Source organism: Pleurodeles waltl, chromosome 4_2 (genome assembly GCF_031143425.1).
Source record: "Pleurodeles waltl isolate 20211129_DDA chromosome 4_2, aPleWal1.hap1.20221129, whole genome shotgun sequence".
Lineage (NCBI taxonomy): Eukaryota > Metazoa > Chordata > Amphibia > Caudata > Salamandridae > Pleurodeles > Pleurodeles waltl.
This window is the reverse complement of record NC_090443.1, coordinates 194170589-194195912: the sequence shown is the minus strand read 5'-3', so window position 1 is coordinate 194195912 and position 25324 is coordinate 194170589.

Genomic DNA, 25324 nt, shown 5'->3' with positions numbered 1-25324 from the left:
GGGACAAGCAACTAAGGTGGCTAAATCAATAGCCCCCTCAGAGACTAACACAGCCTCTGTGGCCTCCCTAACAAGGCCAACCCCAACTAAGTTACCAATAGTGAGCCCAGCTACTCCCTTGGATTGGCTATTAGTAGGTTTGCTCCCACCACCACTGCTATTAGTAGGGACATTAGGGTAGCAGTAGGGGTTGTAGTGGTAGGAGGCTTGGTGCTTTTCTTTGGACAACTGGGATCTGTTGTCCAATGGCCTTTTATTTTACATAAATAGCACTATGGTTTCTTTTCCTTGTTTTGATTAGAAGAGGATTTGGGCCCACCACCCCCACCAGAGTGTTTTTGTGGGCCTGATGAAGACTCATTTTTAGATTTGTCCCCACCCTTATCTGAAGACTTACCATCCTTCTTCTTGTTGCCATCTTTGTCACCCCCTGTATGAACTTTTCTGTTCACCCTTGTTCTGACCCATTTGTCTGCCTTCTTTCCCAATTCTTGGGGAGAGGTCAGATCAGAGTCCACCAAGTACTGGTGCAACAAATCAGACACACAATTATTAAGAATATGCTCTCTCAGGATCAAGTTATACAGGCTGTCATAATCAGTAACTTTACTGCCATGTAACCACCCCTCCAAGGCCTTCACTGAATGGTCAATGAAATCAACCCAGTCTTGTGAAGACTCCTTTTTGGTCTCTCTGAACGTTATCCTGTATTGTTCAGTGGTTAAGCCATAACCATCCATGAGTGCATTCTTAAGAACTGTAAAATTATTGGCATCACTTTCTTTCACAGTAAGGAGCCTATCCCTACCTTTTCCACTAAATGATAGCCATAGGATAGCAGCCCACTGCCTTTGAGGGACATCCTGTACAGCACAGGCCCTCTCAAGTGCAGCAAACCACTTGTTAATGTCATCCCCCTCCTTATAAGGGGGAACTATCTTATGCAGATTCCTGGAATCATGCTCTTTTGCAGGATGACTATGGGGAATACTGCTGCTGCCACCATGGGTTTCTAAACCCAGTTTCTGTCTCTCCTTCTCTACTTCTAAAGTCTGTCTATCCAAATCCAGCTGTTGCTTCTTGAGCTTCAGTCTGGTTTGTTCCACTCTCAATCTATTGAGCTCCCTTTCTAACAATCTGTCATCAGGGTGGGTGGGAGGGACATGCCTTGAAACAGAAGTATGGTGAGAATGGACAGAAGGAGACCTGTCCCTTACAGAGGACACCCTAACAGCTTGGCTAACAGAAACACCAGTACCACTGTGGTGTGAGTAAATGCTTTTGCTATGATGTGAGACAACACTATTTGTATGGTGTGACCCATCATCATTACCAACTATGCTAGACTGTCTAGTAATGGGCAGGCTAGGAAGTTTCTTTCCTGAATCTTTTCCTGGGGGAGTCCCTGGATCAGATTGGGAACCATTAGCTACTTTTTCAACAGATGGGGCACTTCTTGCCTTATCTTGTTCTCTAAGCATGTTAAGTAACAATTCCAAGGAAGGATTCTTCCCTACACTCAAACCTCTCTCTATGCAGAGACTCCTTGCTCCTTTCCAGCTAAGGTGATCATATGCAAGTTTGGACAGATCAACATTTTGGCCTGTGCCAGACATTTTTAGAGAGAGATAAAGTGATAGAAAAAGAGAAAAAAGTTTGTCAGAGCTTTTAGAAAGACTGGAAAAAAAAACTTTTAAAACTTTTTAGAACTTTTTAGAAAGTTAGAAGTACTTTTCAGCACTTAGAAAAGAGTGAAAAGAGGAAATGCAAAACTTTTTGGCAATGTGTATATACACTGAACTTGTTTTGTATATTTTTCTCTTATGAAAAGTACAATGACAAGAGTGGTAAGTAGTCTCAAAGCACTTATCCCACCGCTGCACAACCAATGTAGGAGGCTGGACTGGCTTGTAGTGAGTACCTAGGGGTACTTGCACCTTGCACCAGGCCCAGTTATCCCTTATTAGTGTATAGGGTGTCTAGCAGCATAGGCTGATAGATAATGGTAGCTTAGCAGAGCAGCTTAGGCTGAACTAGGAGACGTGTGAAGCTACTACAGTACCACTCAGTGTCATATGCACAATATCATAAGAAAACACAATACACAGTTATACTAAAAATAAAGGTACTTTATTTTTATGACAATATGCCAAAGTATCTCAGAGTGTACCCTCAGTGAGAGGATAGGAAATATACACAAGATATATATACACAATACCAGAAATATGCAGTATAGTCTTAGAAAACAGTGCAAACAATGTATAGTTACAATAGGATGCAATGGGGACACATAGGGATAGGGGCAACACAAACCATATACTCCAAAAGTGGAATGCGAACCACGAATGGACCCAAAACCTATGTGACCTTGTAGAGGGTCGCTGGGACTATTAGAAAATAGTGAGGGTTAGAAAAATAGCCCACCCCAAGACCCTGAAAAGTGAGTGCAAAGTGCACTAAAGTTCCCCAAAGGACATAGAAGTCGTGGTAGGGGAATTCTGCAGGAAAGACACAAACCAGCAATGCAACAACGATGGATTTCCAGTCGAGGGTACCTGTGGAACAAGGGGACCAAGTCCAAAAGTCACAAGCAAGTCGGAGATGGGCAGATGCCCAGGAAATGCCAGCTGCGGGTGCAAAGAAGCTTCTACTGGACAGAAGAAGCTGCGGTTTCTGCAGGAACGCAAAGGGTTAGAGACTTCCCCTTTGGAGGGCGGATCCCACTCGCCCTGTAGAGTCGTGCAGAAGTAGTTTCCCGCCAAAAGAACGCCAACAAGCCTTGCTAGCTGCAAATCGTGCAGTTAGCGTTTTTGGACGCTGCTGCGGCCCAGGAGGGACCAGGAGGTCGCAAATTGGACCAGGAGGTAGAGGGGATATCGAGCAAGACAAGGAGCCCTCTTAGCAGCAGGTAGCACCCGGAGAAGTGCCAGAAACAGGCACTACGAGGATGCGTGAAACGGTGCTCACCCGAAGTTACACAAAGGAGTCCCACGTCGCCGGACACCAACTTAGAAAGTCGTGCAATGCAGGTTAGAGTGCCGTGGACCCAGGCTTGGCTGTGCACGAAAAATTTCCACCGGAAGTGCACAGGGGCCGGAGTAGCTGCAAAAGTCACGGTTCCCAGCAATGCAGTCTAGCGAGGTGAGGCAAGGACTTATCTCCACCAAACTTGGACTGAAGAGTCACTGGACTGTGGGAGTCACTTGGACAGAGTTGCTGGATTCGAGGGACCTCGCTCGTCGTGCTGAGAGGAGACCCAAGGGACCGGTAATGCAGCTTTTTGGTGCCTGCGGTTGCAGGGGGAAGATTCCGTCGACCCACGGGAGATTTCTTCGGAGCTTCTAGTGCAGAGAGGAGGCAGACTACCCCCACAGCATGCACCACCAGGAAAACAGTCGAGAAGGCGGCAGGATCAGCGTTACAGAGTTGCAGTAGTCGTCTTTGCTACTATGTTGCAGGTTTGCAGGCTTCCAGCGCGGTCAGCAGTCGATTCCTTGGCAGAAGGTGAAGAGAGAGATGCAGAGGAACTCGGATGAGCTCTTGCATTCGTTATCTAAGGAATCCCAAGAGACAGAGACCCTAAATAGCCAGAAAAGAGGGTTTGGCTACTTAGGAGAGAGGATAGGCTAGCAACACCTGAAGGAGCCTATCACAAGGAGTCTCTGACGTCACCTGGTGGCACTGGCCACTCAGAGCAGTCCAGTGTGGCAGCAGCACCTCTGTTTCCAAGATGGCAGAGGTCTGGAGCACACTGGAGGAGCTCTGGGCACCTCCCAGGGGAGGTACAGGTCAGGGGAGTGGTCACTCCCCTTTCCTTTGTCCAGTTTCGCGCCAGAGCAGGGCTAAGGGGTCCCTGAACCGGTGTAGACTGGCTTATGCAGAATTGGGCACATCTGTGCCCAAGAAAGCATTTCCAGAGGCTGGGGGAGGCTACTCCTCCCCTGCCTTCACACCATTTTCCAAAGGGAGAGGGTGTCACACCCTCTCTCAGAGGAAGTCCTTTGTTCTGCCATCCTGGGCCAGGCCTGGTTGGACCCCAGGAGGGCAGCTGCCTGTCTGAGGGGCTGGCAGCAGCAGCAGCTGCAGTGAAACCCCAGGAAGGGCAGTTTGGCAGTACCAGGGTCTGTGCTACAGACCACTGGGATCATGGGATTGTGCCAACTATGCCAGGATGGTATAGAGGGGGCAATTCCATGATCATAGACATGTTACATGGCCATATTCGGAGTTACCATTGTGAAGCTACATATAGGTAGTGACCTATATGTAGTGCACGCGTGTAATGGTGTCCCCGCACTCACAAAGTTCAGGGAATTGGTTCTGAACAATGTGGGGGCACCTTGGCTAGTGCCAGGGTGCCCTCAAACTAAGTAACTTTGCACCTAACCTTTACCAGGTAAAGGTTAGACATATAGGTGACTTATAAGTTACTTAAGTGCAGTGTAAAATGGCTGTGAAATAACGTATGCGTTATTTCACTCAGGCTGCAGTGGCAGGCCTGTGTAAGAATTGTCAGAGCTCCCTATGGGTGGCAAAAGAAATGCTGCAGCCCATAGGGATCTCCTGAAACCCCAATACCCTGGGTACCTCAGTACCATATACTAGGGAATTATAAGGGTGTTCCAGTAAGCCAATGTAAATTGGTAAAATTGGTCACTAGCCTGTCAGTGACAATTTAAAAGAAATGAGAGAGCATAACCACTGAGGTTCTGATTAGCAGAGCCTCAGTGAGACAGTTAGGCACTACACAGGTAACACATTCAGGCACACTTATGAGCACTGGGGCCCTGGTGAACAGGGTCCCAGTGACACATACAACTAAAACAACATATGTACAGTGAAAAATGGGGGTAACATGCCAGGCAAGATGGTACTTTCCTACACATGTCAATCGCCTGAAACCCTACTATGACAGGGCTGATCTCACCCTGCTCATGGCAACTGATGAAGGACAGGAAGAAGACAGTGATCCTCTCCCTGATCTCTTCTCTTCCACAGAACAAGATGCTCTAGTGGAAGGTGTTGTACTGGCAGATTTTCTTACTGCTGAGCAGAAAGACCACTGCAGAAATCTCCTGGGTCAGTTTTCTGAACTCTTCTCTACTGTGCCAGGTACCACTTCTTGGTGTGAGCACACTATTGATACTGGAGACAGCTTGCCTGTCAAAAGTAAGATCTATAGGCAGCCTGACCATGTCAGAGACTGCATAAAGCACAAGGTGCAGAAAATGTTAGAACTGGGAGTGGTTGAGCACTCTGAAAGTCCATGGGCTTCTCCTGTGGTACTTGTACCAAAACCTCATTCCAAGGATGGAAAGAAGGAAATGCGGTTTTGTGTTGACTACAGAGGACTCAACCAGGTAACCAAAACTGATGCTCACCCTATACCCAGGGTAGATGAGCTCATAGTTACACTGGCATCTGCCAAGTATCTAAGCACTTTTGACTTGACTGCAGGGTATTGGCAGATCAAATTATCAGAAGATGCAAAAGCTAAAACAGCATTTTCAACCATTGGAGGACATTACCAGTTCACAGTAATGCCTTTTGGATTGAAAAATGCACCTGCCACTTTTCAAAGGTTGGTGAACACAGTCCTGCAAGGGCTGGAAGCTTTTAGTGCAGCATATTTGGACGATATAGCTGTCTTTAGCTCCAGCTGGGATGATCACCTGGTCCACCTATGGAAAGTTTTAGAGGCCCTGCAAAAGGCAGGCCTCACTATCAAGGCTTCAAAGTGCCAGATAGGGCAGGGTAAGGTGGTTTATCTGGGACACCTTGTTGGTGGGGAACAGATTGCACCACTTCAGGGGAAAATCCAAACAATTATTGATTGGGTTCCCCCTACCACTCAGACTCAGGTGAGAGCCTTCCTAGGCCTCACTGGGTATTACAGGAGGTTCATTAAGAACTATGGCTCCATTGCAGCCCCTCTTAATGACCTCACATCCAAGAAAATGCCTAAAAAGGTATTATGGACAGCAAACTGTCAGAAAGCTTTTGAGGAGCTGAAGCAGGCCATGTGCTCTGCACCTGTCCTGAAAAGCCCTTGTTACTCTAAAAGATTCTATGTCCAAACTGATGCATCTGAATTAGGAGTAGGGGCAGTCCTATCACAACTTAATTCTGAGGGCCAGGATCAACCTGTTGCTTTTATTAGTAGGAGGTTGACCCCTAGAGAAAAGCGTTGGTCTGCCATAGAGAGGGAGGCCTTTGCTGTGGTCTGGGCTCTGAAGAAGTTGAGGCCATACCTGTTTGGCACTCACTTCATTGTTCAGACAGACCACAAACCTCTACTTTGGCTAAAACAAATGAAAGGTGAAAATCCTAAATTGTTGAGGTGGTCCATATCCCTACAGGGAATGGACTATACAGTGGAACATAGACCTGGGAGTAGCCACTCCAATGCAGATGGACTCTCCAGATATTTCCACTTAGACAATGAAGACTCATCAGGTCATGGCTAGTCTTATTGTCCTTCGTTTGGGGGGGGGGTTGTGTAGGAAAGTACCATCTTGCCTGACATGTTACCCCCATTTTTCACTGTATATATGTTGTTTTAGTTGTATGTGTCACTGGGACCCTGCCAGCCAGGGCCCCAGTGCTCATAAGTGTGCCTGAATGTGTTACCTGTGTAGTGACTAACTGTCTCACTGAGGCTCTGCTAACCAGAACCTCAGTGGTTATGCTCTCTCATTTCTTTCCAAATTGTCACTAACAGGCTAGTGACCAATTTTACCAATTCACATTGGCTTACTGTAACACCCTTATAATTCCCTAGTATATGGTACTGAGGTACCCAGGGTATTGGGGTTCCAGGAGACCCCTATGGGCTGCAGCATTTCTTTTGCCACCCATAGGGAGCTCTGACAATTCTTACACAGGCCTGCCACTGCAGCCTGAGTGAAATAACGTCCACGTTATTTCACAGCCATTTTACACTGCACTTAAGTAACTTATAAGTCACCTATATGTCTAACCTTTACCTGGTAAAGGTTAGGTGCAAAGTTACTTAGTGTGAGGGCACCCTGGCACTAGCCAAGGTGCCCCCACATTGTTCAGGGCCAATTCCCCGGACTTTGTGAGTGCGGGGACACCATTACACGCGTGCACTACATATAGGTCACTACCTATATGTAGCTTCACAATGGTAACTCCGAATATGGCCATGTAACATGTCTATGATCATGGAAAAGCCCCCTCTATGCCATCCTGGCATAGTTGGCACAATCCCATGATCCCAGTGGTCTGTAGCACAGACCCTGGTACTGCCAAACTGCCTTTCCTGGGGTTTCACTGCAGCTGCTCCTGCTGCCAACCCCTCAGACAGGTTTCTGCCCTCCTGGGGTCAAGCCAGGCTTGTCCCAGGATGGCAGAACAAAGGACTTCCTCTGAGAGAGGGTGTTACACCCTCTCCCTTTGGAAAATGGTGTGAAGGCAGGGGAGGAGTAGCCTCCCCCAGCCTCTGGAAATGCTTTCATGGGCACTTTTGGTGCCCATTTCTGCATAAGCCAGTCTACACTGGTTCAGGGACCCCTTAGCCCTGCTCTGGCACGAAACTGGACAAAGGAAAGGGGAGTGACCACTCCCCTGACCTGTACCTCCCCTGGGAGGTGCCCAGAGCTCCTCCAGTGTGCTCCAGACCTCTGCCATCTTGGAAACAGAGGTGCTGCTGGCACACTGGACTGCTCTGAGTGGCCAGTGCCATCAGGTGACGTCAGAGACTCCTTCTGATAGGCTCCTTCAGGTGTTGCTAGCCTATCCTCTCTCCTAGGTAGCCAAACCCTCTTTTCTGGCTATTTAGGGTCTCTGTCTCTGGGGAAACTTTAGATAACGAATGCAAGAGCTCATCCGAGTTCCTCTGCATCTCTCTCTTCACCTTCTGCCAAGGAATCGACTGCTGACCGCGCTGGAAGCCTGCAAAACTGCAACATAGTAGCAAAGACGACTACTGCAACTCTGTAACGCTGATCCTGCCGCCTTCTCGACTGTTTTCCTGGTGGTGCATGCTGTGGGGGTAGTCTGCCTCCTCTCTGCACTAGAAGTTCCAAAGAAATCTCCCGTGGGTCGACGGAATCGTCCCCCTGCAACCGCAGGCACCAAAGAACTGCATCACCGGTCCCCTGGGTCTCCTCTCAGCACGACGAGCGAGGTCCCTTGAATCTAGCAACTCTGTCCAAGTGACTCCCACAGTCCAGTGACTCTTCAGTCCAAGTTTGGTGGAGGTAAGTCCTTGCGTCTCCACGCCAGACTGCATTGCTGGGAACCGCGACTTTTGCAGCTACTCCGGCCTCCGTGCACTTCCGGCGGAAATCCTTTGTGCACAGTCCAGCCTGGGTCCACAGCACTCTCACCTGCATTGCACGACCTCCTAACTTGTTCTCCGGCAACGTGGGACTCCTTTGTGCGACTTCGGGTGAGCACCGTTTCATGCATCCTCGTAGTGCCTGTTTCTGGCACTTCTCTGGGTGCTACCTGCTGCTGATAGGGCTCCTTGTCTTGCTCGATATACCCTCTGTGTCCTGACGCAATTTGCAACATCCTGGTCCCTCCTGGGCCACAGCAGCGTCCAAAAACCCTTGCCGCACGATTTGCAGGTAGCAAGGCTTGTTGGCGGTCTTTCGCCAGGAAAACACTTCTGCACGACTCTCCACGGCGTGAGGGATCCGTCTCCCAAAGGGGAAGTCTCTAGCCCTTGTTGTTCCTGCAGAAACCTAAGCTTCTACAGTCCAGTAGCAGTTTCTTTGCACCCACAGCTGGCATTTCCTGGGCATCTGCCCATCTCCGACTTGCTTGTGACTTTTGGACTTGGTCCCCTTGTTCCACAGGTACCCTCGACTGGAAATCCATCGTTGTTGCATTGCTGGTTTGTGTCTTTCCTGCAGAATTCCCCTACCACAACTTCTATGTCCTTTGGGGAACTTTAGTGCACTTTGCACTCACTTTTCAGGGTCTTGGGGTGGGCTATTTTTCTAACCCTTACTATTTTCTAATAGTCCCAGCGACCCCCTACAAGGTCACATAGGTTTGGGGTCCATTCGTGGTTCGCATTCCACTTTTGGAGTATATGGTTTGTGTTGCCCCTATCCCTATGTGTCCCCATTGCATCCTATTGTAACTATACATTGTTTGCACTGTTTTCTAAGACTATACTGCATATTTTTGGTATTGTGTATATATATCTTGTGTATATTTCCTATCCTCTCACTGAGGGTACACTCTGAGATACTTTGGCATATTGTCATAAAAATAAAGTACCTTTATTTTTAGTATAACTGTGTATTGTGTTTTCTTATGATATTGTGCATATGACACTAAGTGGTACTGTAGGAGCTTCACTCGTCTCCTAGTTCAGCCTAAGCTGCTCTGCTAAGCTACCATTATCTATCAGCCTATGCTGCAAGACACCCTATACACTAATAAGGGATAACTGGGCCTGGTGCAAGGTGCAAGTACCCCTTGGTACTCACTACAAGCCAGTCCAGCCTCCTACAGTCACCCTGTGAGAGGTCCCCTAACACTTGTTAAGGAGGGTTGGGAACAACCTTTAAAAGCTCCAAAGCAAGACATAGTGGACTATGTACTTGGCCTCAGATCAAGGATGGCTGAGTACATGAAAAAGGCCAGTAAAAACCTTCAGGCAAGCCAAGAGCTCCAGAAGCAATGGCATGATCAGAAGGCTGTTTTGGTTCAGTACCAACCAGGGCAGAAAGTGTGGGTCTTGGAGCCTGTGGCCCCAAGAGCACTCTAAGATAAATGGAGTGGACCCCACACAATTGTTGAGAAAAAGGGTGAAGTCACTTACTTAGTTGACTTAGGCACTGCCAGGAGTCCCCTTAGGGTGCTCCATGTCAATCGCCTGAAACCCTACTATGACAGGGCTGATCTCACCCTGCTCATGGCAACTGATGAAGGACAGGAAGAAGACAGTGATCCTCTCCCTGATCTCTTCTCTTCCACAGAACAAGATGCTCTAGTGGAAGGTGTTGTACTGGCAGATTTTCTTACTGCTGAGCAGAAAGACCACTGCAGAAATCTCCTGGGTCAGTTTTCTGAACTCTTCTCTACTGTGCCAGGTACCACTTCTTGGTGTGAGCACACTATAGATACTGGAGACAGCTTGCCTGTCAAAAGTAAGATCTATAGGCAGCCTGACCATGTCAGAGACTGCATAAAGCACGAGGTGCAGAAAATGTTAGAACTGGGAATGGTTGAGCACTCTGAAAGTCCATGGGCTTCTCCTGTGGTACTTGTACCAAAACCTCATTCCAAGGATGGAAAGAAGGAAATGCGGTTTTGTGTTGACTACAGAGGACTCAACCAGGTAACCAAAACTGATGCTCACCCTATACCCAGGGTAGATGAGCTCATAGTTACACTGGCATCTGCCAAGTATCTAAGCACTTTTGACTTGACTGCAGGGTATTGGCAGATCAAATTATCAGAAGATGCAAAAGCTAAAACGGCATTTTCAACCATTGGAGGCCATTACCAATTCACAGTAATGCCTTTTGGATTGAAAAATGCACCTGCCACTTTTCAAAGGTTGGTGAACACAGTCCTGCAAGGGCTGGAAGCTTTCAGTGCAGCATATCTGGACGATATAGCTGTCTTTAGCTCCAGCTGGGATGATCACCTGGTCCACCTATGGAAAGTTTTAGAGGCCCTGCAAAAGGCAGGCCTCACTATCAAGGCTTCAAAGTGCCAGATAGGGCAAAGAAAGGTGGTTTATCTGGGACACCTGGTTGGTGGAGAACAGATTGCACCACTTCAGGGGAAAATCAAAACTATTATAGATTGGGTTCCCCCTACTACTCAGACTCAGGTGAGAGCCTTTTTAGGCCTCACTGGGTACTATAGGAGGTTCATAAAGAACTATGGCTCCATTGCAGCCCCTCTTAATGACCTCACTTTAAAGAAAATGCCTAAAAAGGTATTATGGACAGCAAACTGTCAGAAAGCTTTTGAGGAGCTGAAGCAGGCCATGTGCTCTGCACCTGTCCTGAAAAGCCCTTGTTACTCTAAAAAATTCTATGTCCAAACTGATGCATCTGAATTAGGAGTAGGGGCAGTCCTATCACAACTTAATTCTGAGGGCCAGGATCAACCTGTTGCTTTTATTAGTAGGAGGTTGACCCCTAGAGAAAAGCGTTGGTCTGCCATAGAGAGGGAGGCCTTTGCTGTGGTCTGGGCACTGAAGAAGTTGAGGCCATACCTGTTTGGCACTCACTTCATTGTTCAGACACACCACAAACCTCTGCTTTGGCTAAAACAAATGAAAGGTGAAAATCCTAAATTGTTGAGGTGGTCCATATCCCTACAGGGAATGGACTATACAGTGGAACATAGACCTGGGAGTACCCACTCCAATGCAGATGGACTCTCCAGATATTTCCACTTAGACAATGAAGACCCATCAGGTAATGACTAGTCTTATTGTCCTTCGTTTGGGGGGGGGGTTGTGTAGGAAAGTACCATCTTGCCTGGCATGTTACCCCCATTTTTTACTGTATATATGTTGTTTTAGTTGTATGTGTCACTGGGACCCTGCCAGCCAGTGCCCCAGTGCTCATAAGTGTGCCTAACTGTGTTACCTGTGTTATGACTAACTGTCTCACCGAGGCTCTGCTATCCAGAACCTCAGTGGTTATGCTCTCTCATTTCTTTCCAAATTGTCACTAAAAGGCTAGTGACCAATTTCACCAATTTACATTGGCATACTGGAACACCCTTATAATTCCCTAGTATATGGTACTGAGGTACCCAGGGTATTGGGGTTCCAGGAGATCCCTATGGGCTGCAGCATTTCTTTTGCCACCCATAGGGAGCTCTGACAATTCTTACACAGGCCTGCCACTGCAGCCTGAGTGAAATAACGTCCACGTTATTTCACAGCCATTTACCACTGCACTTAAGTAACTTATAAGTCACCTATATGTCTAACCTTTACCTGGTAAAGGTTAGGTGCAAAGTTACTTAGTGTGTGGGCACCCTGGCACTAGCCAAGGTGCCCCCACATTGTTCAGGGCAAATTCCCCGGACTTTGTGAGTGCGGGGACACCATTACACGCGTGCACTACACATAGGTACTACCTATGTGTAGCTTCACAATGGTAACTCCGAATATGGCTATGTAACATGTCTAAGATCATGGAATTGCCCACTCTATGCCATCCAGGCATTGTTGGCACAATCCCATGATCCCACAGGTCTGTAGCACAGACCCTGGTACTGCCAAACTGCCTTTTCAGGGGTTTCACTGCAGCTGCTGCTGCTGCCAACCCCTCAGACAGGTTTCTGCCCTCCTGGGGTCCAGCCAGGCTTGGCCCAGGATGGCAGAACAAAGGGCTTCCTCAGAGAGAGGGTGTTACACCCTCTCCCTTTGGAAAAAGGAGTTAAGGCAGGGGAGGAGTAGCCTCCCCCAGCCTCTGGAAATGCTTTCATGGGCACAGATAGTGCCCATTTCTGCATAAGCCAGTCTACACCGGTTCAGGGACCCCTCAGCCCTGCTCTGGTGCGAAACTGGACAAAGGAAAGGGGAGTGACCACTCCCCTGACCTGGACCTCCCCTGGGAGGTGCCCAGAGCTCCTCCAGTGTGCTCCAGACCTCTGCCATCTTGAAAACAGAGGTGCTGCTGGCACACTTGACTGCTCTGAGTGGCCAGGGCCAGCAGGTGACGTCAGAGATTCCTTCTGATAGGCTCCTTCAGGTGTTGCTAGCCTATCCTCTCTCCTAGGTAGCCAAACCCTCTTTTCTGGCTATTTAGGGTCTCTGCTTTGGGGAATTCCTTAGATAACGAATACAAGAGCTCATCAGAGTTCCTCTGCATCTCTCTCTTCACCTTCTGCCAAGGAATCGACTGCTGACCGCGCTGGAAGCCTGCAAAACTGCAACAAAGTAGCAAAGACGACTACTGCAACTCTGTAACGCTGATCCTGCCGCCTTCTCGACTGTTTTCCTGGTGGTGCATGCTGTGGGGGTAGTCTGCCTCCTCTCTGCACTAGAAGCTCTGAAGAAATCTCCCGTGGGTCGACGGAATCTTCCCCCTGCTACCGCAGGCACCAAAGAACTGCATCACCAGTCCCCTGGGTCTCCTCTCAGCACGACGAGCGAGGTCCCTTGAATCCAGCAACTCTGTCCAAGTGACTCCCACTGTCCAGTGACTGTTAAGTCCAAGTTTGGTGGAGGTAAGTCCTTGCCTCCCCACGCCAGACTGCATTGCTGGGAACCGCGTCTTTTGCAGCTACTCTGGCCTCTGTGCACTTCCGGAGGAAATCCTTTGTGCACAGCCACACCTGGGTCCACGGTACTCTAATCTGCATTGCACAACTTTCTAAGTTGTCCTCCGGTGGCGTGGGACTCCTTTGTGCAACTTCGGGTGAGCACCGTTTCACTCCTCTTTGTAGTGCCTGTTCTGTCACTTTTGCGGGCGCTGCCTGCTTCTGAGAGGACTCTTTGTCTTGCTCGACACCCCCTCTGTCCCCAGACGCAATTGGCGACATCCTGGTCCCTCCTGGGCCACAGCAGCATCCAAAAACCCTAACTGCACGATTTGCAGCTAGCAAGGCTTGTTGGTGGTCTTTCGGCGGGAAAACACTTCTGCACGACTCTTCACAACGTGGGACATCCATCCTCCAAAGGGGAAGTTTCTAGCCCTTGTCGTTCCTGCAGAATCCTCAGCTTCTACTGCCTAGTAGCAGCTTCTTTGCACCCACAGCTGGCATTTCCTGGGCATCTGCCCATCTCCGACTTGCTTGTGACTTTTGGACTTGGTCCCCTTGTTCCACATGTACCCTCGTTTGGAAATCTATTGTTGTTGCATTGCTGGTTTGTGTCTTTCCTGCAGAATTCCCCTATCACGACTTCTATGTCCTTTGGGGAACTTTAGTGTACTTTGCACTCACTTTTCAGACTATACTGCATATTTTTGGTATTGTGTACATATATCTTGTGTATATTTGCTATCCTCATACTGAGGGTACTCACTGAGATACTTTGGCATATTGTCATAAAAATAAAGTACCTTTATTTTTAGTATAACTGTGTATTGTGTTTTCTTATGATATTGTGCAAGTGACACTAGTGGTACTGTAGGAGCTTCACTCGTCTCCTAGTTCAGCCTAAGCTGCTCTGCTAAGCTACCATTATCTATCAGCCTAAGCTGCTAGACACCCTATACACTAATAAGGGATACATGGGCCTGGTGCAAGGTGTAAGTACCCCTTGGTACTCACTACAAGCCAGTCCAGCCTCCTACAACCACGTGAACTGCAGCTACAAGGGCTCCTGTGCACATTTCCAAGAAATCCTTCATGCACAGCTGAGCCTAGGTCCCCAGCACTCTGTCCTGCAATGCTCAGTTCCCTGAGTTGATCTCCGGTGTCGCGGGACCTTTTGCAGTGTTGAGACGACCACTGTGTTCAGTCTTCTTGAACCCATGTTCAAGGACTTCTGCGGGTGATTCCTGATTGTGTGTGGGCTCTCCACGTTGCTGAGGGCCCCCTCTATCTCCTCTCCCAAGTGGCAACATCCTGGTCCTTCCTGGGCCCAGGCAGCACCCTTTTTCTCTAACCGCGACTCTTGCAGCTTGCGGTATTTTGCCAAGGACACACTTCTTCATCCTCCAGCACGCCATGGGACATCTTCTGCACGAAGAAGAACTTCCTACCTCCTTTCGTTGTTGCAGAATCTTCAGCTTCTTCCAACCAGTGGCAGTCATTTTGCACCTTCATCCGGGGTTTAGTGGGCTCCTGCCCCCCCCGAACACTGTCGCGACACTTGGACTTGGTCCCCTTCCTTTGCAGGTCCTCAGGTCCAGGAATCCGTCTTCAGTGCTTTGCAGTCTGTTGTGGTCTTTGCAAAATCCCTTATCACGACTTTAGTGTGTTTCTGGGGAAATATTAGTACTTTACTCCTACTTTCCATTGTCTTGGGGTGGGGTATCTTGGACACCCTTAGTGTTTTTTTACACTCCCAGCGATCCTCTACACACTACACTAGCCTAGGGGTCCATTTGTTGTTCGCATTCCACTTTCTTAGGATATGGTTTGTGTTGCCCCAGGCCTATTGCATCCTATTGTATTCTACAGTGTTTCCACTACTTTCTGACTGTTCTACTTACCTGATTTGTTCTGTTGTGTATATATATTTTTTTTTTCCTACCTTCTAAGGGAGTATATCCTCTGAGATATTTTTGGCACATTGTCACTAAAATAAAGTACCTTTATTTTTGGTAACATTGAGTATTGTCTTTCTTATGATATAGTACCTATCTGATATAAGTGGTATTGCATGAGCTTTGCATGTCTCCTAGTTCAGCCTTGGCTGCTCTGCTATAGCTACCTCTATCAGCCTAAGCTGCTAGAACACTAGTAATCTAATAATAAGGGATTACTGGACCTGAGACAAGTTGTAAGTACCATTGGTACCTACTATAAGCCAGGCCAGCCTCCTATACTCTGTAACACAAAGATCCGGTAGGTAATCTTTCACAATGAAGTTGTACAGCTCTGTATAATCTTCTTTTTTGCTGCCCCTCACCCAGCCCTTCAGTGCCTTGGTAGCATAATCTATGCAGTCCACCCAGCTCTGTGCCGCAATCTTGTGACTGGCCATGAACCTCTGTCAGTATTTCTCAGGTGTCAGCCCAAACTTGTAGGCTAGTATGGTCTTCATAGCAGTGTAGTGTGTCTGGTCTCCCACCTCTGTGAGAAGTGTATCCCTCCCACTGTGGGCATGTACCTCGACAAACTACCACCCCAGAACTCCTCTGGGACCCTGTGCACTCTTAGAGCCACTTCATAGGCTGCAAACCATTTCTGTATGTCATCCCCCACCACATAACTGGACACCAAATCCTTTGGTATCTGGACTCTTGCTTCTGTAGCAGACACTGCAGGTATGTGGCCATCAATACTGCTGGTGGATCCCACTTGTAGGCCTCTGATATCCAGCTCTCTGAGGTTGAGCTCATGGGTTAGTTTCCTCTCCTTCACTACCAGCCTCTTTTCTTCTAGAGCTTGCTCCTTCGCCAATTTAATTTTGGCTGGGCACTAGTGTCAGCTTTCTGTCCTCCACTCTGTCTGCCAGCTACTCTAAAGACAGGCTCCTTGATGAGACGCTGTTCCCCACTCTGGGACTCAGTACTGCTTCTAGCACGTTGTTGGCCCCTTCAACAGGCAGTCCCAGATCCACATCATCCAGGATCAGTTCCTCATCTTCATTCACAATTTCTTGCTCCTCCCCCACTGGGCCCCCTGCTACTGTTTACTGAACCTCTGCCCAGGCTCTTAAGGCCTTCTGCAGCTCCACCTTCTGGGTGAAGCCTAAGATGGACACTTTGAACCCCTTGCAAATATCATTAAGCTGGACCACAGTATAGGACTCTACCTTGGCTAGCTCAAAATCAGTTGTTTCAGGTGCAGATGCTGCTTCTCCAGAGAGACATGGTTTATCAAAAACTCAAAAATCCAATTAGGGAGAATTGAAAAGTGTATGAAATGGTCTTAGTATAGAGCTGTAGTAAACACTGAGCCACTGTATGGTATTGCACCAACACAAGTCCTATCCTCACCGCTGAGCACCAATGTTAGAAATGGGGTCTCCAGTTGACAGGGGTATGCACTCAGTCCAGGTAATGACCTCCATTCTAGTCAGGATAATGTCAGATATGCACTAAAGGATAACCTGTGCTCACCCTCTGATAACTCGGCACAGAGTAGTCAGGTTTATCTCACAAGGCAATGTGTAAAGGATTTGTGCAACACACACAGTAACACAATGAACGCACCACAAAAAGACTGATGACAATTATAAAATAAATCAAAACAACAGAAATCCAATCAGCAGATGTTGAGTTATGAATTTTAGAAGAATAAAAGAGTTCTAGCACTTAGAAGCAAATAGCACTTTAGGGGCAACTTTAGGTCACGCTGAACCAGGACAAAGTCAACAGTTCAATCTGACTGTGATGGTGCGCAGGCCAGATACAGGAGTCCTGCAGGCCTGTGGAACAGAGAACTTTGATCCTGGTCGCAAGCATGAGATACAGGGATGATGTGTCAGTAGATGCAGTGATGTCACTCCCACAGTCGAGGGATGTGTTGAGTTTTCTCATGTATTGATCGCGATTATCTGGTTTCCAGTCTCCGAAGACGACCATCAAAGCTGCAATGCGTTGATTCCAAAGCTGATTCACCAAGTTTCTAACTATTCAGATGTAAGTGTCTTCCCCTTCCGCCCTTCCTACCCATGAAGAGCCATCAGAATGCTAATGAGCACTCAGACACACCTAACTTTTCTGTGTTTGTGGCTGTCTAGAGGGAATGCACAAAGTGTAGCTGTCACCCACCGCAGCCATGTATTGGAGTCAGGCTGCAGGCATTTAGAGCTGTAAAAGCAGAGAAATGTCCACTTTCTACAAGTCACTTTTCTGAAATAGTAAGGTTAAATACGATTTTACCAGTAAAGAGGATTTATCATTACTTTTCCAAAGATATGAAACATGACACAAGTCTATTAAGGAATTGACAATGTTAATCTATGAGAGTAGTAGGCCTCACAATAGTGAAAAATGACTTCAGGAGTTTTTTACTACTAGGACTTGTAAAGCCTAAAAGTACATGTTCTATCTTTTAGTTTCAAAGCACCCTGCCCTATGGGCAACCTAGGCCCTACCTTAGGGAGGAGTTATATGTAATATAATTGAAGTTTAAGGTTTGACAAGGTGTTTTAAGTTGAAGTGGCAGTCAGTCTGCACTCACAGTCTCTGAAGTGGCAAGCATGAAGCATGTTTACGGGGCTACTTAAGTGGGTGGCACAATTAGTGCTGCAATCCCACTAGTAGCATTACCATTGTATCTTTATTGCATGATTACTTAAAATCGTTGCAGAGTACACATATTAAATAAAATTAAATACAAGAGGTGTGTATATGCATTGCTCTACTCGCAAAGCATTTTATCATGGTGAATCACAGTATGTTTAGGTGAGGGAAATGCACTTTCAGTATAAAACTTCAGCTAGCAATTATACTACTAAAAGTGTACTGCTGTCGAGGGCGCTAGCTTTACAAGTATGGACAAAATCACATTCCCTCCTGAAATAATAAATTCTACCGAGGTAGGAAGATTAAAGTGCATTCCATTATTACAGATCGTCCTCCTTCCTAAAGTTCAGTAAATGTCTTATTGAAATTATCAAATCTTAGTCGATAAAACAACTGAAATTAAAAACCCTTTGTGTGAATATAAAACTTGGAAAGCAGGAGGTGCAAATTAAAATACTAAAACTTGATGAGTTCCTAACATTGTGCTTATCAAGGTAAAATATTAATTTATAACTGATTGAATGGTTAAAACTGAATCTAAATGGGCATGGGACTTTCATTCAGTTTTGCTTACAGCTACGAGATAAATTTCCCAAATTTGGCCAGTTCTACTGGCTCCCTCAAAACGAACCCACAGTTCTAGCCTCAGTACAAGATCTTATACCGTGATGTAGGAAGAGGGGTCTCAGTAAAGTGTGTTGTGCATTCATCAGTGCTGGGCAGCAGCATAGTAGGTGGATGAGTGCCTCTGTTTTATAGCTACAGAGCCTGCAACAGTTTATATTGGTGAGAGAGTGCCATTTTGGGTTCAGTTCCTTTATCTTTAGGCCAGCAGGCCTTCCTAATTGTACATGCCAAATATGGCTGGGGTGCCAGATACCGTGTGTCATTCTTACAGGATGCCGCTGCTGCTGTTTTCGTTGGAGTGTTGCTCAATTTTCCCAAGTCACATGCATGGGAGAGCATTTTTATCTGCCTTTTCAAGACCGACTTGATGGATATTTGTGACTGTGCCAGTTTAATCAATTCTGATTGGTCGATTTGAAGGCTAGTTAGTGCTGTAGTTAAGTATTTGCACCAGGGGTTCATTTTTTTTTTTATTAATTGTGGTGAAGGGCTGTTTTCAGAGTATTGATTGGGGCTGTGATTATATTGTGATAGTACTTAAAGAAGGCCCCGATGTGTGCCCAGTTTTGACCTTTCAGGCCGAATTCTAACCTTATAAGGTTGCTTCTTATATATTGTGGAAGCATGAACACTCTTTTACAGGTTTTCACTTGGAGCTCTTTTGTCAGCGTGATGAGTTGGCCTGGATAGGCTTCATGTACATAATTTAATGCTGGAAGAAAATAAGCTGTGAGAACTTGGAGAATTAGTCTGGTGGTCAGCCTTTCCATGAGATTGGTTAACTGGCATATTCTGGTTGTGTTGAGATCAACCTTTGATGGTGAAGGTAGACTTTGGCTTCTTTCCCTTTGCCGATAACCAGACGCCCAGGTAGTTGTATGAGTCTGTGCTGTTGATGGTGAGTGGCCCCATTTTCCAGCGGCAGTGCCAATATTTCAATGACCCACCAAGAATGATTACTTTAGTTTTAAAGGGATTCGCCGTCATTTTGTTTGCAGTGTTATAGCTATGCAAGGCAGTTAGGCCCATATTTATACTTTTTTAGCGCCGCATTTGCGGCGCTTTTTGATGCAAAAACAGCGCAAACTTGCAAAATACAATTCGATTTTGCAAGTTTGCGCCGTTTTTGCGTCAAAAACCGGCACAAATACGGCGCTAAAAAAGTATAAATATGGGCCTTAGTGCTTTTTGTAGCCCAGTTTTTGAGCGGTCCAACAAAACAGTGTCGTCTGCATATTGCAGGAGGGTAAGTTTAAGGTTCCCAATTTTTGGTGGAATCAGGTTTGCATGTCTTAATGCCTGAGACACGTCTGCTGTGTAAAGGTTAAATAGTAGGAATTCTAATATGCACCCTTGTTTTAACCCATTGGTAGTGGGGATCTTCTTGCTGATAGCAGAGCTTGACAGCTTGACCCTTACCCAGGTTGATGTATAGAATAGAATTATTGCCCTTAATAACATGCTTGGAACTCCACAGCTTTGGAGCTTTCTCCATAGCAGGTTCCTATCCATCACGTCAAAAGCTGCAGAACAGTATACAAAGCAAGCAAATAGTGGAGGTATCTTTTTGGTGGTTGCCTCATGTATCAAAAAAGAAAGAGTCTCTACATTATCTGTGGTTGCAGATTTTGCCCTGATCCCGTATCCTCTACCCAATTTTGTAGTTCATCCAAGAGGACTGAGGCGAAGTATTTTGCTTCGATGTTTAATAGAACGATAAGACTGTAATTAGCTGGACTGTGCCTATCCCCCTTTTTATAAATTGGGTACAGTATGGAGCCTCTCCAAGCTGGAAGTATTTCCTCTGATTCTAGACAAGAACGGTAAAGTGCAGAGATTAATCAATTCTGATTGGTCGATTTGAAGGCTAGTTAGTGCTGTAGTTAAGTATTTGCACCAGGGGTTCGTTCTTTTTTTTTTTTTTTTCAAAAATGTGGTGAAGGGCTGATTTCAGAGTATTGATTGGGGCTGTGATTATATTGTGTTAGTACTTCAAGGAGGCCCCCATGTGTGCCCAGTTTTGACCTTCCAGGCCAAATTCTAACCTTATCAGGTTGCTTCTTATATATTGTAGAAGCTTGAACACTCTTTTATAGGTTTTCACTTGGAGCTTTTTTGTCAGCGTAATGAGTTGGCCTGGGTAGGCTTCATGTCCATAATTTAATGTGGTGTTATAGCTATGCAAGGCAGTTAGTGCTTTTTGTGGCCTAGTTTTTGAGTGGTCCAACAAAACATTGTCGTCTGCATTTTGCAGGAGGGTAAGTTTAAGGTTCCCAATTTTTTGTGGGATCCGATTTGCATGTATTAATGCCTGAGACATGTCTGCTGTGTAAAGGTTAAATAGTAGGGATGGTAACACACATCCTTGTTTTAACCCATTGGTAGTGGGAATCTCCTTGCTAATAGCAGAACTCAACAGCATGACCCTTACCCAGTTTGATGTATAGAGTAGAATTATTGCCATTAATAACTTGCTTGGAACTCCCCAGCTTTGGTGCTTTCTCCATGGCAGGTTCCTATCCATCGCGTCAAAAGCTGCAGAATAGTCTACAAAGCAAGCAAATAGTGGAGGTGTCTTTTTGGTGGTTGCCTCATGTATCAAAAGAGAAAGAGCCTCTACATTATTTATGGTTGCAGATTTCGCCCTGATCCCGTATCCTCTACCCAATTTTGTAGTTTATCCAAGAGGACTGAGGCGAAGTATTTTGCTTTGATGTCTAATAGAACAGTAAGACGGTAATTAGCTGGATTGTGCTTATCCCACTTTTTATAAATTGGGTACAGTATGGAGCCTCTCCAAGCTGGAGGAATTTCATCTGATTCTAGACAAGAGCAGTAAAGTGCAGAGAGAACCGGTGACCAAAGCCCCTCGTCTTCTTTGAAGATGTGTGCAGGATGCCATTTGGACCAGGAGCTCCTGACGATCTCATGCTTTGCAGGATGATGGAGATTTTCCCTGCTGAAGGTGCAAGTTGCGGAACCAGAAAGGTATCATATACCACGGATTTAACCATTCGATATTCAGGAGAACATACACCAGCCCGACATCCACCATCAGGGGAACCATCATCTACCACCCCCCGGACCTCGCACACCTTTTGCCGACTCCATCACAGACTACATCTCCGCACAAGCCATCGCAGCCACCAACTACACTCTGCTGGGAGACCTCAACTTCCACCTTGAGAATCTACAGGACCCCAATACCCCATCCCTCTTAGACAACCTACCCAACATAGGACTCCGTCAGATCGTGACAGAGCCAATACACTCAGCAGGACACACCCTTGATCCCATCTTTACTACAGGAACCTCCGCTACCTTCAGCCACACCACAGAACTCCCATGGACAGATCACTGATGCATCCACTTCCCCTTCACCACACCCACCATCACCAGATCCCAACTCCAGACATTGCATAGAAACTGGACAATAATAACTGACGATCAACTCACCGCCGCCATCGTTGCCCCCACCATTGCACACAATGACGACCCAAACACCGCAGCACGCACCTTCCACAAATGGATCACTGACTGCACCAACACCATAGCCCCCCTCAAAAAGAACAACAACACCCACGAAAAGAGAGCCAGCTGGTTCACCCCTGAACTCCGGGAATCAAGAAGCACTTGTCGCCGCCTCGTGAAAATCTAGAGAAACACCAAATCCCCAAAAGCCCACAGCAACTTCAGAGCTGCCACTACCGCACACCACCAACTCATCAGAAACACCAGAAAGAAGGCTATCCAAGACAGGATCTCCTCACAAGCAAACAACAGCAAGGAACTCTTCAGCATCATCAAGGAGTTCGCCCAACCCAACAATGAAACAACGGACATCCCACCCTCACAGGACCTATGTGACAGACTCAACACCTACTTCCACCACAAAATCAAGACCATCTACAACAGTTTCAACAAGGACAACCCACGTGCAGAACCCGCCTTCCAAACTCCGACACCAACAAACCTACAATCTCCTGCATACCCCTCTCCACCAAAGATACGCTGGAAACAATGAAGGCCACACACTCCGGGGGCCCCACAGACCCATGCCCTCATCACATCTTCAACAGAGCTGCAGACACCATCGCCCCCAAGCTCTGCCTCACCATAAACTGCTCACTTGTTGCCGCCACCTTCCCCGATGACTAGAAACACGCCAAGATCAATCCCCTCCTCAAGAAACCCTCGGCAGACCCCACCAACCTCAAAAACTTCAGGCCCATCTCCCTACTTCCATTTCCTGCGAAAGTCATTAAAAAAGAAGTCAACAGCCAACTCACCACATTTTTAGAAGACCACAAGATCCTCGACATCTCCCAATCCAGATTCAGGTCAAACCACAGCACCGAAACAGCCCTCTTGGCCGCAACAGATGACATTGGCTCCCTACTGGACAAGGGAGCTATACGGCGGCACTCATCCTACTTCACCTCTCGGCAGCTTTCAACATAGTCTCCCATCACACCCTGTTTAGAAGACTCCACGAAGCCGGCATCAGAGACAAGGCCCTCGGCTGGATCCAATCCTTCCTCTCTGACAGTGAGACTCACCCCCTTCCTCGCAGATCTCAGACCCCCCACCTGTGGAGTGCCCCAGGGATCCTCCCTCAGCCCCACGCTGTTCAACGTCTGCAGGGCCACGCTAGCTACCCTCTGCAGAAACTACGGAATAAACATCATCTCCTACGCCAACGACACCCAGCTCATTCTCGCCCTCTCCAACGAACCGGACAAGGCCAGACACATCTTTCACAAAGAGATAAAAGCAGTCGCCAACTGGATGAGAGACAGCTGCCTTCAACTCAACACAAACAAGACAGAAGTACTCATCATGGGCCCTCAATCCAACAGAGCAACTCCTGGTGGCCACCCACCCTCGGAAACCCACCCACCCCCACCAGCCAAGCCTGCAACCTTGGAATCATCCTGGACCCAGACCTCAGCATGAACCATCAAATCAACTCAGTCACCTCCAACTGCTTCCGCACTCTCTGCCTCACTTGCAAGACCTTCAAATGGATCCCCTTGAACATAGAAAGACTATCACACACGCCCTCATCACCAGCAGACTGGACTACGGCAAAGCACTCTACGCTGGAATCAACAAAAAACTCACCCACAAATTGCAAAACTTCCAGAATGCCACGCCAGACTGATCCTTGACCTACCCCAACACTGCCACATCTCGCAACACCTACGTTCACTGCACTGGCTCCCCACAGATAAAAGAATCACTTTCACGATCCTCACCCACGCACACAAAGCCCTCCACAACACCGGATCAGCCTACCTGAACCAGCGACTCAACTTCTGCATACCCCACAGGGCCCTACGCTCAGCCCAGCTCACTCTCGCAAAAGTACCCCACATCAGGAAAACCAGGACAGGAGGAGGCTCCTTCTCCTACTGCGCTGCCACCACCTGGAACGCCCTACCCATCCACATCAGACAAACCACCTTGCTCCTCAGCTTCACGAAGGAACTCAAGACATGGCTTTTTTAATCCACCTCACCGGTACATGCTATACTAACGGGTGAGTAGCTGCGCTTTTCAAACACTGAGTGATTGATTGAGGAGAAGGTAGATCAGCTGTGTACAGTATTTTTTACATGTTTTATCCATTCTGCTTCATTTATCATGTTGGTTCGAGGGTCACCCTGACCCACCTTCTTTTTAATGTACCTCCATAGGTCAGCATGACTGTGTTTTTTTATCATGGAGTAGATGTGAGCAGACTCCCTTTCCGCATGTTTATGTTTTAATGACCAAATCCGCTGCTTGTGTTGTTTAACATGTGCTCGTAGCTTTGTATCTATCACAATTTTTTCTGCAACATTCCTAGTTTTGTTATGTCTCCATTTGTTTTCCATTATGGGATATTGAGGGAGAATTTTTGTGAGACTCCATTGTGAGGTATTGAATGTTCCTGCTTGTTGGAAAGGGTGATATCTGGCCAGTTAACCTGGAATCTGTCGCCTGCCATTGCTAGCATAATAGGGCCATTTAATTTCATCCAAAAGCTGCATAACCGAGATGCCACTGGTCCCTATTTTATCTGCCTAATTAGTTGTGTTTCTTCCTCTCCTCGTGAGGTTCCTATTAGCATTTGTGTTTCCAGGCGCCTTATGTCTATCTTGAGTTTGCTATGAGTGGAACATGATCACTGGCATAGGATTTCGAAAGATTCCAGGTGCTTGATGACTTCCTCTGAGGCGAAGATGTAATCCAGGGTAGTTTTGCCCTGGAAAGTTTTGGGAAATAACTGTGCATGAAAGCTTGTGCTTTGCGAAGGCTACAAGGAAGAAAGACTATGTTTACTAAGAAAATTGCAACATTTTTGGGTGGCTAGGCATACTGGTTGTTCAGGGACTGCCCTTACTCCCAGAAGTCTGAGATTAAAGTCCCCGCAAATTATGATATTACAACCGACATAGTCACAGAGTCCTCATCCAGAGTGTCTACTAAGTGAGACATACTTTCTGCTCTGGTTTGACCAAACGTATTAAAGTAAAGATTAACTATTAGGGACTTTAACATATGGAGTTTTGTTGTTAAAGTTTCCAGCCTTATTACCTGTAGAATTTCATTTTGTATAGGAGCCACACAGGCTTTGAAGTCTAGATTGACATTCAGATACATCGAGACGTCACCAGAATGCCTCCCAAATAGGTTTCTCTTTATTGCAGCTTGTTGTATTTCGTGGAAGCCCAGGATTACCAGAGGCAAGATTAGCCATGTTTCTTGCAAGAATATTGTAGGACTCTGGCCTGGCTTGTAGTGGGTACCAAGGGGTACTTACACTCTGTACCAGGTCCAGTTAGCCCTTATTCGTGTAGAAGAGGTGTTTCTGGCAGCTTAGG